Source organism: Grammomys surdaster, unplaced genomic scaffold (genome assembly GCF_004785775.1).
Source record: "Grammomys surdaster isolate TR1022 unplaced genomic scaffold, NIH_TR_1.0 363, whole genome shotgun sequence".
NCBI lineage: Eukaryota > Metazoa > Chordata > Mammalia > Rodentia > Muridae > Grammomys > Grammomys surdaster.
The window spans coordinates 4,734,077-4,747,261 of NW_021604782.1; the positions used below are offsets into that span (position 1 = coordinate 4,734,077).

Sequence of the window (13,185 nt, forward strand, 5' to 3'; positions counted from 1 at the left end):
TCCATTCTTCCACAGCTCACAGGTTGTCCTGGTTAAGAAATGGGTAAAGCAACAAGGTAGACAGTGTCCAAGGAAAGATAACAAAACAGCTGGAAAAGACATAAAAACTGGCTCTGCATCAGTTGTTACTGGGAGAGTACAAATCACTAGCTGTCCCTGAATGCTCAACAGAACAACTGTGAGGAAAACAGTTAACAGATAATATTGATGAGGATGAATAACACCTGGGATCTTCATAGATTAGTACCAAAGTATGAAGTTTGGAAACCTCCCTGGGGAAATGGCAGGTTCCTTATAATGGTGTGTACTCAAGAGAAATGAACACAGTCTCCAACAACAGTCTAGCAACCCCTGGGCTAGAGAAAGAGCTCACCATTAAAAGCATTTGCAGCTCCTGCAGAGAACCTACATAGGTTCTGAGCACCACACGGCAGCTCACAACTATCTCCAGTTCCAGGGGATCTAACGCCTACTTCTGTCCTTCCTGAACACCAGAAATACACATGGTGGAGAGACATGTTGACACTCATACACATAAAATAAAAACAAATAAATAAATAAATAAATAAATAAATAAGCATTAGAGAATGTTCTAGCAACTTTCGTCATGATAGTTTTAGCTGGAAACATTCCAAGTACTCATTAATAAGAGCAAAGTAAATGCTATTCAGGAATTTAAAAGAATGACCTATTGATATGCACAGCAGCATGGATGAATCTGAAAAACATCTTATTGAGCAAAAGAGATCACACAGAAAAGAGCACAGATTTTATGATTCACTCTGGTAAACTGAAAACCATCATTTCCCACAATAATTGAAAACAGATCAGGGGTACCTGTGGGAGGACGGCACAGTGAGTAACTGCAGAGGGACATGAGGAAATGGAGTGATGGAAATGTCTCATGTCCTGACAAAGTTTGAAATACATCCCTCTGACGTCACCAAAATGCATCAAAGAACCATGAACATAAAGATTCACATCTTACTCACAAATTATAATATGTAGGTATGATTAAAAACATTGTTTTTAAAGCAATACATTTGCACACTGCACTACAATATGCAAATAAAATATAATTTCTTTGTTTACTGAAAGTGATCAGTTCTCCACCTAAAAGGAAGCTGGGAAACCTATGACAGGAAATTAACATTATTTCCATCTTCTTCCCTGTTTAATCAGATTAAATATTGAATATAGTTAACATTCACCTTCCACTTTGAGGAGGCTCACATTTTCACCGATTTGTGAATACTCTTTTGCTTTGGGTAAATATTTCATCTTAGAACATGTCTACCTCCCTCTGTTCTTTATCCTAACAGAGTTTCTAGATCCCCCCCCCAACAAACCTTTGCACATTCTTGAAGAGGGGAGAAAAGAGTCACTGGGTGCAAATGGTGATCCTAGTCTTCTCTGATCTGGTTCCTGGACTGGTCATTGCTAAAATGCCCCATCCATAGCAAGGCAATACAATTGAAATTATAAACTACTGCTCTATGAGCATATCCCCACTTGAGGGGTCTCTAAGTGCAGTGACCTCCTTACCCAGAGTTCCACATAAATCCTGTCTTACAATTCTTCAGGATCCCCTCATTGAGACTCATAGAAACTTCTAGATGCTTAATTGATTTGGAGATTAAAGTAATATCTCCATTTCATCTATCAATCTATAACTGTCATGGGTTGTGCAGACATGGTGGAAAAAAAAACCTTAGAAGGGACTGTCCCTTGTAGCATACTGCCCTTCAAGTGGCCAAGGACTGTCCTCCCCACCTTATACCACCATGTTCTGTAGTTCTCGAATAGCACCGTGATATGCTGGCCCACCTCTGCCAAGTCCTTTATTTTCCAACTGCAAGCATTTTCAAAATATATATTTTTAATACAGTGTGTGTGTGTGTGTGTGTATCTATGTCTGTGTGTCTGTCCATATGTACATGTATGCAGGTACTCACAGAAGCCAGAAGTGGTCATTGATTCCTTTGTACCTAGAGTCATGTGCTAAATATGAGTGTTGGAAAGCAAACTTGGGTCTTCTGCAAGGCCAGGAAGCTCTCTTGACCTCTAAGCCATCTCTCCAACACAACTGCTAGATTTTTAAATGCTCTGTGTCACATAGCCTCAGTTGCTTACATTTCTGTTCCAACTGCCCAGGATTCACAGCATCTAGAAGGCACAGATAACCTAGAACAAGGGCTGGCCATGAAGAACAAAAGCACTAACACCTATCATTCCACTATCATAAAACTCTTGTCCTGTTGTATACAAAGTGTCTGTTCCAATGCTGTTCTCATAAGCTTGGTGATTAAACTACACCCACTGTGTTTTCTTCATTAGTTATTCCCCTCTAGCCAACTGTCAACTGTTTCCAGCTCTAACCAGCAGCATACCGGTTGGCCAAGAGAGGGGCCACAGTGGACACCTCAGCAAAACAGTGCCTTTATGGCTATAAAATTTCTGTCTCTCTTTTACCTTTAGGATGTCGGAATTATGAATTAAAGTACAAAAAAAAAGGTGAATGACAAAGAAGTAGTCACGATCATACCTAAGGTAGGAAACTGAAATTGTCACGAACCAAACTCCGCATGGGTCTGAAATGGTAATCATGACAGAGGCATATTTATCATTCCAGGTATCCGACAGTAATGTTGTCACAGAGAAGGAGGCAGAGGAGGAAGACTTCCCATCTGGACCTTCCTACCCCATCTGCCTCACTTTCCAGCTATACCAAGCTCTCAGCACACTCAGCTGCCACCCTCAGGGCAAATTAAAGGCCAGGCACCAAACCACCCGAGTTCATTTCAACTTTTTGAACTGTATGATCCTGAGAGCAAAGCTGTACCTGCTCTCTTCACAACTTGAAGGCGAGTTCTTTGTAATGGTATGGTAGGAACACCCCAGTGCCACTGCCACCCCCACTCAACTGTCCTTGGCATTTCATTCCACTGTATTTCACAAGGCTGTAGTCCGTACAAGCAAGCACCTTCTATAAATGAAGTGAGTGACATTATCTAGAACCTCGGTGTGAAAGTGAGTTTGTCTCCTCCACAATAGCTGCTATAATCCCAAAAGTATTGTGTTTACAGCTAGTGAGACCTAGTTAACAAAAATATTGGAAAAGCAATCCAGCATGCACATGTGTTCATGCTCAGTGTATATGTCTTAACAAAGAAACCCAAGTCAGAAATTCCCGTCAAGCACTGGACTAGAGAGAGACTAGTGGTACTCTGTCGTCTGAGCCCCTTTGTGGGTCTAAGCCTCCTATGCTAGGTGTGTCCACAGAATACCAAGCGCTGCTAGGATCAGTTAAAGCCACAATGCAGGCCAAGCGAGTCTCCTTTGTTTTGAAGCACCTCTCTGCAGATAAAGTGGAAGTGTGTTATATGATTCTTCCGGAGATCCCTCCCCATGCTGCCACATTCATGGATTTGGTATGTGTCCTGTCCCATGTTTATCATTTCACTCCATCTACATCTACATGTGTCCCAAATACATTTCTTAAGTGCTGTCATATTGCCTGCATTGTTCTGCAGATCTTTTTTCCATTTAAAATAATGTTTATAAGATAAACTCACATCGATACATATGGATCTCATTCATTTTGGCAACTGCATGCGGATTCTATCACCGAAATACAGCACCATTTGCATATCCTTTCTGCTAGAGATGGACATTTAAGTTGCTTCTAATTCTTCTCTATTTTAAACAATGCCACACCACATGCCTTTGTCCAGGTCCCCAGTGTACATGCATGAATGGCTTTAGAAATCCTTAAGGGAGGGGCTTCTGGGTCCTGGAACATGTCTGCCTTCTATTTTCTTATTGATATTGACATTAATTCAAATGCGTACTATGAACAGTGTGGTGACTGTTCTGTAACTGCCATGCTGACTGGTCCATCTGGGATTCTACTTTACATCCCATATAGCAGGGGCTGGACAGAACTCTCATTTCCATAACTACCTTGAGACTCAACTATTCCTCCCAGGGGCCTTTCTGTCCCATCAAGGATATCCTGCAAAACTCAGCTCCTCATATCTGGAGCCAGATGAGCTATGTGTTCTCAGCTCTCCCTCACCTCGCACACCTCTCTCACCAACCCAAACAACATCAGATTCCACTCTTTCCTGATCCAAGTCAGCTTTATCTCTGTGAAAGCCTGTGACAGACTCAGATCTAAATTTTCATTCTGTATCTCCCCACATGGCAGCAAAATGAGAGTTTTACCTACAACTGATCATCCTGCTTCCTTGCTTAAAGTCAGTCATCACCCTTGGAGCGAAGCCTAACTGTTTTAGTTTGTCCGTTGTACACACTCTGCTCTGGGATCCTCATAGCACTGATTCATCTCTGGATTCTCCTCTGAGCTCAGTGGTAACACAGAATGCATGATAAATAAAAAGTTCCTGGTGAACAGTCTCCTGTCTGCTCTTGGTGCAATGGTTCAAACAAAAATGAGGAAGAAAGAGAGAGAGAGAGAAAGAAAGAGAGAGAGAGGGAGGGAGGGAGAAAGAGAGAGAGAAAGAGAGAGAGAGAGAAAGAGGAGAGGCTCCTCTCCAAAAAGGACAGCAAAAGAGTTAGCCCCCCTGGCTAGTATTCAAAGTTAACAGAGTAAGTAACTCTGGGGATTCAAGTGACCATCAAATAAAATTTTGTTTTTCCAAATACATTTTTTGGATACTTTATTTATTTATATTTCTGATATCATCCCCATTCCCCATTTCCCTCCCTAGAAACCCCCTATCCCATCCCTCCCTTTTACTCTTATACCATTTTAATTACATGCAAGTATTAAGGTCAGTTCTAGGTTGAGGAACTAACAATACAATAGAAACACCTTCTTAGTTTTATACATTTTCAGCTTTTTACAGTCTGTGTTAATATAAATACAAAATATCTGGACTACTATTCTATTGCTAAACTTGTCCTTTTAATGAAGTGACTTTCAGTCTCATCAGATGGAGTGATTTTTTTTCAGTTTTCTCTTGAACAGTTTTTGTTTTCAAGCATGTTTATAGGAAAGTTTTAAAAATTGTACAATGAGTATTTTCATACTTGTCTAGATTCAATAATTACTAGCATCTTGCCATATTAGATTAGGACTCTTCATAGCACACATAATGCATGATTTATATTTTTGTTTAAATTAGTCTATTGTGCATGTTATGATACTTCACTACTATTTCTAAATAAAAATCTAAAACTACAAAGCATTAGTCTACTTATAAGTCTTCTTGCCATCTAATAACTGGCCTATATTCAAATATTTCCCAACTTGTATCAAATTACACTTTATAGATTACTTTCAAACCATTTGGTCTGACATGTTATGCATTATTACTATGTCTCTTGTATTTTATTCCACACCAATATTTCCCATAAAACATGTGTGTGTATGTGTGTATGTCTCTGTGTGTATGCTTGTGCATGTGTGAGCACACACACTCATGTGTGTGCTCTGTAGATGCACACACTAACAGGCCAGAGAAGGGTGTCAGGTGTTTGACTGTATTACACTCTGCCTTATTTTCTTAAGAGATGGTCTCTCACCAAACTCAGGACTACAGTAGCAGCTAGCAATCTTCCCATCATCCTTTCTGTCCCTACAACTTAGGTTACAGGTGTATCTACAGTCATGTGTTGCTTTGTTCCCCATGGATGCAGACACTTGAACTCATATACTCATGCTTACATAGAAAATATTCATTAAGCCATTTCTCCAGCCCCATAGGAAGTTTTGGATTTTTTTATAAACTGGCTTTTGGAGGAGTACAGGTCAAGGTGCCTTCTAATATATCAGTGTTTGGATCTGTGATGTCATTTAGCTTTTTCCTTGATTGCTTGTTTTTCCTCTAGTCTAAAAGTAAAGACCAGAAGCTTGATTATATTCAGGTTAAATTTGTTTGTTCGTTTTTGAGGAAAAAAAACTTTATAGGTAACCATGAGTGTTCATACTCTCACAGAAGAACATCGTGTTGGGTTATTGTGTGACTAGTGATGGCAAATGTGGTCATTCTTACAAAGATGTAATTTCCCCTTCAAGATCAACAATTAACTTTATCCTGAGAATCTAGCAGACTGGCATCAGTGTAGCTTCCTGTGCCAAGCCCAGGGAAGAATTTATATACATCCCTATGAGTCCTGGAAGAGAAAAATAACTCCTGTCCATACAAAGACTGAGAAACAGGCTCTGATCCATGAAGACACTTAATCCAAAAAGAAAATCTGCTGCCTGTTACATCCTCTTCAGATTAATGAGGGTTCTTGGAATAGGGAAGGGGCCACACTTTTTTGCGGGGGTTCTCAGTCTCTTGCCTTAGTCTATCTAAGAACACCTGCAATCAGTTAAAAATGAAAATAATGCCTACACACACACACACACACACACACACACACACACACACACACACACAAATGAATAGTTGAGACTTTATGGGTTGCTTTTAGCTCTTATTTCAGCACTTTCTACACAGTGTTGCCCATTCCTAAACCACCTTGAATGCAAAATTGATGAATGATAGAACTAAGGCATATTTTATTTTTATACTTATTAGTGGTACATCTTAATTTTATAAAAAATTTTCCACTGGAATTTGGTGGGCAGGAAGTTGGGATGATGGGTGGCTGTATCTTCCTGGCACCATTGTCAGCTTGTAAGAATGACAGCTACCCCTTTGGTTTAAATGATGGCAAGCTTGTTCATGGCTAGTGTTGTCTAAGCATGACTCACTACCTTCCATCTTAGGGGAAAAAGATAATTCCAGCATTTCAGACACAACCTTGTCTTTGACATGCCTATCACATACTCTTTTCATCAGAAGAGCCATCTTGTACTTTGCATCCTTGAATCTGGAACTTTCTGGGTTCTGATAGACACACACAATAGAAGAAAAATATGTTAAAAGGTACAGTGATTGTCTGTAAAATAGAAAGGGTAATTACTACCATGTGGGAATTAACATGATATATATATATATATACTTGACAAAGAACTTTCTCCTCAGATATGCTGGGAGTAGAACAGTCTACACTTGCTGTCTACTGTCTGCATCTCATACTTGATTTCCTATATCCTGGCCCCTGGAACTTCCTATAAATTTCCCTTTTAAATTGTTTAGTCTTTAGGCTAAGCACTAAACAATTTTATTTACTCAGTGAATAAAATTTTGCCAATCAAGTATGAAGGCCTAAATTGGAATCCTCAGAATGCACATAAAAGTGAGATACGGCAACACACACACACACTGCAGCTGTAGTATAAAATGAGAAACAAAGACAGGAGAGTCTCTGGAAGCTTGCTTGCCAGCTATCTTGGTGTACAACCTCCAACAAGAGATTCTGTCTGAAGTTAGAAGGAAAGACTTCTAAAGTCTTCCTCTGACTTCTATATGCATGTGCATGTCTACACACACACACACACACACACACATACACACACACACAGAGAGAGAGAGAGAGAGACAGAGAGAGACAGAGAGAGACAGAGACAGAGACAGAGAGACAGAGACAGAGAGAGACAGAGAGAGAGACAGAGACAGAGAGACAGAGACAGAGAGAGACAGAGAGAGACAGAGACAGAGAGACAGAGACAGAGAGACAGAGACAGAGAGAGACAGAGAAAGACAGAGACAGAGAGACAGAGACAGAGAGACAGAGACAGAGAGAGACAGAGAGAGACAGAGACAGAGAGACAGAGAGACAGAGACAGAGAGACAGAGACAGAGAGACAGAGACAGAGAGAGACAGAGTAGGAGGGGCAATAGAAAAATTGTTTAGCCCATACATTGCTTGTTTTCCTATAACACTTTATCATATTCTTGCTCTCTCATGTGCTCCCTCCTCTCTCTCTCTCTCTCTCTCTCTCTCTCTCTCTCTCTCTCTCTCTCTGCTTCACATCCCATCACTCTTGACTTCCTTGATCCCATTTCTCTGACCACTCTTTCCTACTTCCTTTGGCATAGAGAAGATGCTGCTGTCCCCTGAGGTCATATTCTTGGCTATCACTATAGTTGGCATGCTCTTCATGAATGATCTCATCACCCATCAGCACTGTGGCTTCAACCACTTTTTATGTTTGGATAAGTCACAGTTTGACCTTGGGGATCCAAATACCCACAGTTCTCCAGTGCACAGCAGACACTGGTGCCTAACTTCCCATTGTACATCTCTGTCATGTATCCCTAAAGAAGATCTCCTTTCCTCCATCCCCCAACCCTCTCCTCCTGTGTTCCCCATTCACTTGAGTGCACCACCTCTGTCCACTCCCCCAAGTGAGAAATTTAGGATTCAGCTTTTACTCCTCTCCTCACCTACACCACATCCTGTGACTCAAGTTCTGGGGACTAGTCTTTAACTACTTTTTTGTCTTTTTCATTTGACTCATAATCTCACTACTCTATTCCATTTGGGGAGTACATTTCTGCAAATTTCCTAAGTGGTGTTCCTGTTCTAATGTATGTTCCCTCCATTCCCAAGACTTTTCTGTAGCCAAGTAATTGGTATGAACCACAAATTTGATATTAATCATCTATTTAAATCAATGGTATCAATGAGTGAATTTTTTTTGCATAATCTAAAGGGTCCTCATGACTTTCCTTGCTGATTTTTCCTCTGGTGTATAGCACAGACACTTTAGTCATCTGAACTACAATGAATAGAATGCTCATACTGTGTTTCAATGATTCTTGCCCATTCACTATCACTGAAACAACTCATGCATGTTCTCCAGATTAACTTCAGGGATGTAAAGATGATCTGGCTGCTACATCTGTCAACCTACTGTTCACTAGAGTTGGTTTGGCTGATCTTGCTTGCTAAGCAGGTGCCTCCTTTCTCCCTATGACTCCATGTATGTCCCACCTGAAGTTGTGCATTTAGTTGAAGAAAGCAGATTCCCTGCTCTTCCCTGTTCCAGAGACAGCCATATCTGACAATGCGGTGCCAGCCTCATCCCGTAGAAATGATGGTGAAGGTTGGTGTGAACAGGTTTGGCCTTATTGGGCACGTGATTACCAGGACTGCCTTCTGCTCTGCAATTGGTAAAGTGGAGATTGTTGCCATCAATGACCCTTCATTCACCTCAACTACATGGTCTTCATGTTCCAGTATGACTCTACCCTTGGCAAGTTCAACAGCATGCACTGGTCAAGGTTGAGAATGAGAAGCTTGTCATCAATGGAAATCTCATCACTATCTTCCAGGAGCAATATCATGCTAGCATCAAATGGGGTGATTCTGGTGCTGAGTATGTCATAGAGTCTAATGGCATCTTCACTACCATGGAGAAGGCCAAGGCCAACTTGGAGGGTGGGGCCAAAAGGGTCATCATCCCTGACCCTTCTGCCAATCCCTCCATATTTGGGATGGGTGTGAACCACAAGAAATGAGACAACTCAATCAAAATTGTGAGAAATGCATCCTGTACCACCAACTGATTAGCTCCCCTGGCTAAGGTTATTCATGATAACTTTGGCATTGTGGAAGGGAATTCATGGGACCAAGGATCTCCTCTCCCACCTATGCCTGACATGGCCATCCTCCCCTACATATACAGATGGAGCCATGGGTCCCTCCCTATGTGCTCCCAGGCTGGTGGTTTAGACCCTGGGAGCTCTGGTTGGTTGGTATTGTTGCTCTCCCCATGGGGCTGCAGACCCTTTCAGCTCCTTCAGTCTTCTCTCTAACTCCTCAATTGGGAACTCTATGATCAGTTCAATGGTCCAAGCAACCTCTTAAGATTAACTTCAGATGACACGATAACCAAGAAGCTTAATAATAAACGTATTTTCACTATGTCCTATTTATAGATTTACAATCTCACCTCATTAAACATGTCTATCTTTAGCAATGATTAAATATATACTTTACAATCTGAAATATTTATGTAAATGCTTACCTATGATGAATAAAATTATTTTTGATTCTCTTCATTAACATTGTTCTTATTGAAAATGAAGTCCAGTTTGCCAGCCAAGAGGAATAGCAACTATCTATGGAAAACTAAATTCTATCAATATCTCATCACCATTTATCCAGACAAAACCATCGCATATGGTTCTGTAAGATATTTTCTTTGCATATGCACCAATAAGGCTGCAATGGCTAGTGCTAACTGTTAACTTGAGAAAATCTGGATTCTCATACAAGGTGGACCTCTGTTCATATCTGTAAAATTATCATGATATTATTAATTAATGTGGGAAAACTCATGCTAATTATGCACAGGATCACTCCCTAGGATGGGGATCATGGAGAGGATAACGGGTAGAGAGTAAATGAAGCATCATCATGCATTCATCCCTCTCTGCTTCTTGATCATGGATGTGATATGAGCAGCTGCTTCAAGCTCCTGCTACCTTGACTTCCTAAACCATGATGTGTATCTTGAACTGTGAGCTCAAAGAAACCATTTCTCCTTTATGTTGCTTATGTCAAAGCGACAGGAATAAAACTAAAATAGAATCCACGAAGAAATTGTGTGACCAGAGACTCCTCTGTAGCAAAATGAACATATTAGCCTAGAATGGCACAATGCACCACTCAAATTGTAGCCATATTCAATGCCCAGTGATGATGCTATTCAGTTTTAAACCTTTCGCTATCTGTCAGTAATTTAACCTTCATTAGCTGGTTAATTATCCCCTTCCGGCAGCTATGTGCAGAAGGAGGCAGAAGTATTTTATAGGGGATCATACAAAAAAAAAAACTGACTTGATTGTGAGGTCAGTCAAAACTAAGTGAAACATTTTACATGGGTGTCAAACATTCAAAATTGTATATACTGAATAGAGAAGTGGTCATCTCCATACCTGGATGATTTATTCTTTAAGCTTCTTTAGAGAAAAAATATAAGAAGGTAAAGAGGTACTAATCAGAAACAAACTCTAGTTACATACCCTAGGTTCCTCAGAAGAGACATCTCATTAAAAATCCTTGCCAATTATGTTTTTGGCTTTGCTGGAATTTACTACCCCTGGTACTCACATGTTCATTTATTATTTTATTGTGTGAGTTCTCAACAGATATCTGATTTCTTTCAGATGATATTCCTCCCCCCTCTCTCCTGACACTCCTAAGAACACTTGGATTAATCAGTTGAAGAAATGAAGGATTCCAGGATCTCTAGTCTGCAACAGTACACGTTAATTGATGGAAAACTCAACACAATCACTCCAAGCCAGAGACTCTGGAAGACAAAGTGTCCCCAAGGTCAAATATAACACTGAAAACTACCAAGGACAATGCTTCTAGAGTCTGTGCACAGCCTGGGAGGTGAGGAGCATTTTTCCATGGTAGATGGAATGAATGTCTCCAGTGTCAATAAAATATCCTATTATTGTTTTGGACTTATGTTCCAGGTAACTGTTTGAATAATTCACATAGAACAACATAACCGGTTTATAACAGTCAAGACTTCTCACAATAGTCCAGTCTTAGAGTCTCACAAGGAAAAAAAAAATAACTTATGCTAATGTCCAAAAGGAAAATAAAAGAAACTACCCAACAGCAGAGATTGTTGAGAAAGTAACAAATGGTTTGTCCAGTGGTTTGGATTGCTTATGCCAACCTCTGTCTTGATTTCAACATGTAGCCTAGTGCTCATAATGCTCCAAGCCTTTAATACAGTACTTCTCGTTATGGTGACCCTCAACCATAAAATTATTTTGTTGCTACTTTATAACTGGAGTTTTGCTACTGTTATGAATCCTAATGTAATTACTGATATACAGAATATCTGATACATGATTCCCAAAGGGATTGTGACCCACAGGCTGAGAAATACTGACCTAGCATGAAAAGAAACTGTCCAGTGGAAAGGATATGGCTGTCCAGAGATAAAGGAAATGTTTCCATAGCACAACAGCAACTGCTGAGTTTGCATACAGACAGTCCAAGTCTCTCTCGCAGCCACATGGTAGGATGGAATTTTCCACCCACTTAAGTTAACTGTGACCAGTGAAATATGAGCTCATATTTCAAGCTGAATTGTTTCTGAATGGCAGATCTAAGAGTACAGTTTTCCTTTTTGCAGTGATAATGTCAGTACTTCAGTGACAGCTGCTGTGTCAGCCTGGGCCCAGAGTGAGGACCATGATGATGGAGAACAAGCTTGCCAGTGGACACTCAATCTCACACTCAAGTAGAGTGATGGGGAATTAATTTTTTATTATTTGATGTGCCTAAAATCTTGGCATTGGTTGTTATTGTCACATGATCTGGGCTGTCCTGATGGATCCAAGCTTGTTCTCTAGATTATTAAAAAGAGTCCTTTCTTGTTTGAACACCCTGGTTCTCGTTTCAGAAATAGAGATAGCTGTAAAAATAGCTACTGCCATCCAAGGATCTAAAATTAGCACCCAAACGGTAAATCTTCTTAAGAACGGCCATTTTTAGCCTTGACAGGTCTCCATTTCCAAGAGTGGAGGACTCTGTCTTCCTAGTAACTTCAGAATGTGTTTCCTTTAAGAGCTCTGGCTTTGTGTGAAAAAGAACAGTCTCACAGCTGACAAATCATCCAATAAACTTTACCATCAGACTTTCATTGAGAGGTAGAGTCTGGGCTGGATAAAGGGCTCTGCCAGGAAAGGTACTTGTCACGGGAGCCTAGTGACTCGAGTTCTATTCCAGGGAGTCATATAAAGATTCAAGGAGATAATCAATTCCTCAAGGTTGTCCTCCTCCAACACACACATATGTTTTATACACACACACAAACACACACTGACAATGATAATAAATACATAATTTTTAAAAAGCAGGATATACTTGCTCACACATTAGCTAACAAAATTAGAAACAAACTAAAGAGCTTTTCATCTGAAGGAGATCACATGTAGAATTTGTACTCCTTTGGGTGGGTGACCAGGAGTTGATTGTGCAGTAGGGTATTCTACCAGATCACTCTCCCATTCCCCAAACCAGAGAGGTCACCCCTTTACTTGGCAGGGCTGTGATCCAGGCTACAACCAGGCAACTTGAGGCTGCCTCATTGCACAAGCAAGCATCTCTCTGCAATGGGCCACCTTCTGGGATTCAATGTGTTACATGTGACTGTCTGTGAGCCACAGAAAACTGCAAATGTCAAACCTACATTCCTTACCCAAAAACGATTCCTAAATAGCCTCCTTCTATAATGAATGTCAGGCAAAGCTTCCATGAATGTTGACCTTACTACACCCCAAGATT

At 40.5% G+C, this 13,185-nt stretch overlaps 1 pseudogene; it reads left to right on the forward strand.

The window, feature by feature from the left end:
- Positions 1-8,962: 8,962 nt before the first annotated feature.
- On the forward strand, positions 8,963-12,307 carry LOC114631518 (annotated as a pseudogene).
- Positions 12,308-13,185: the final 878 nt, after the last annotated feature.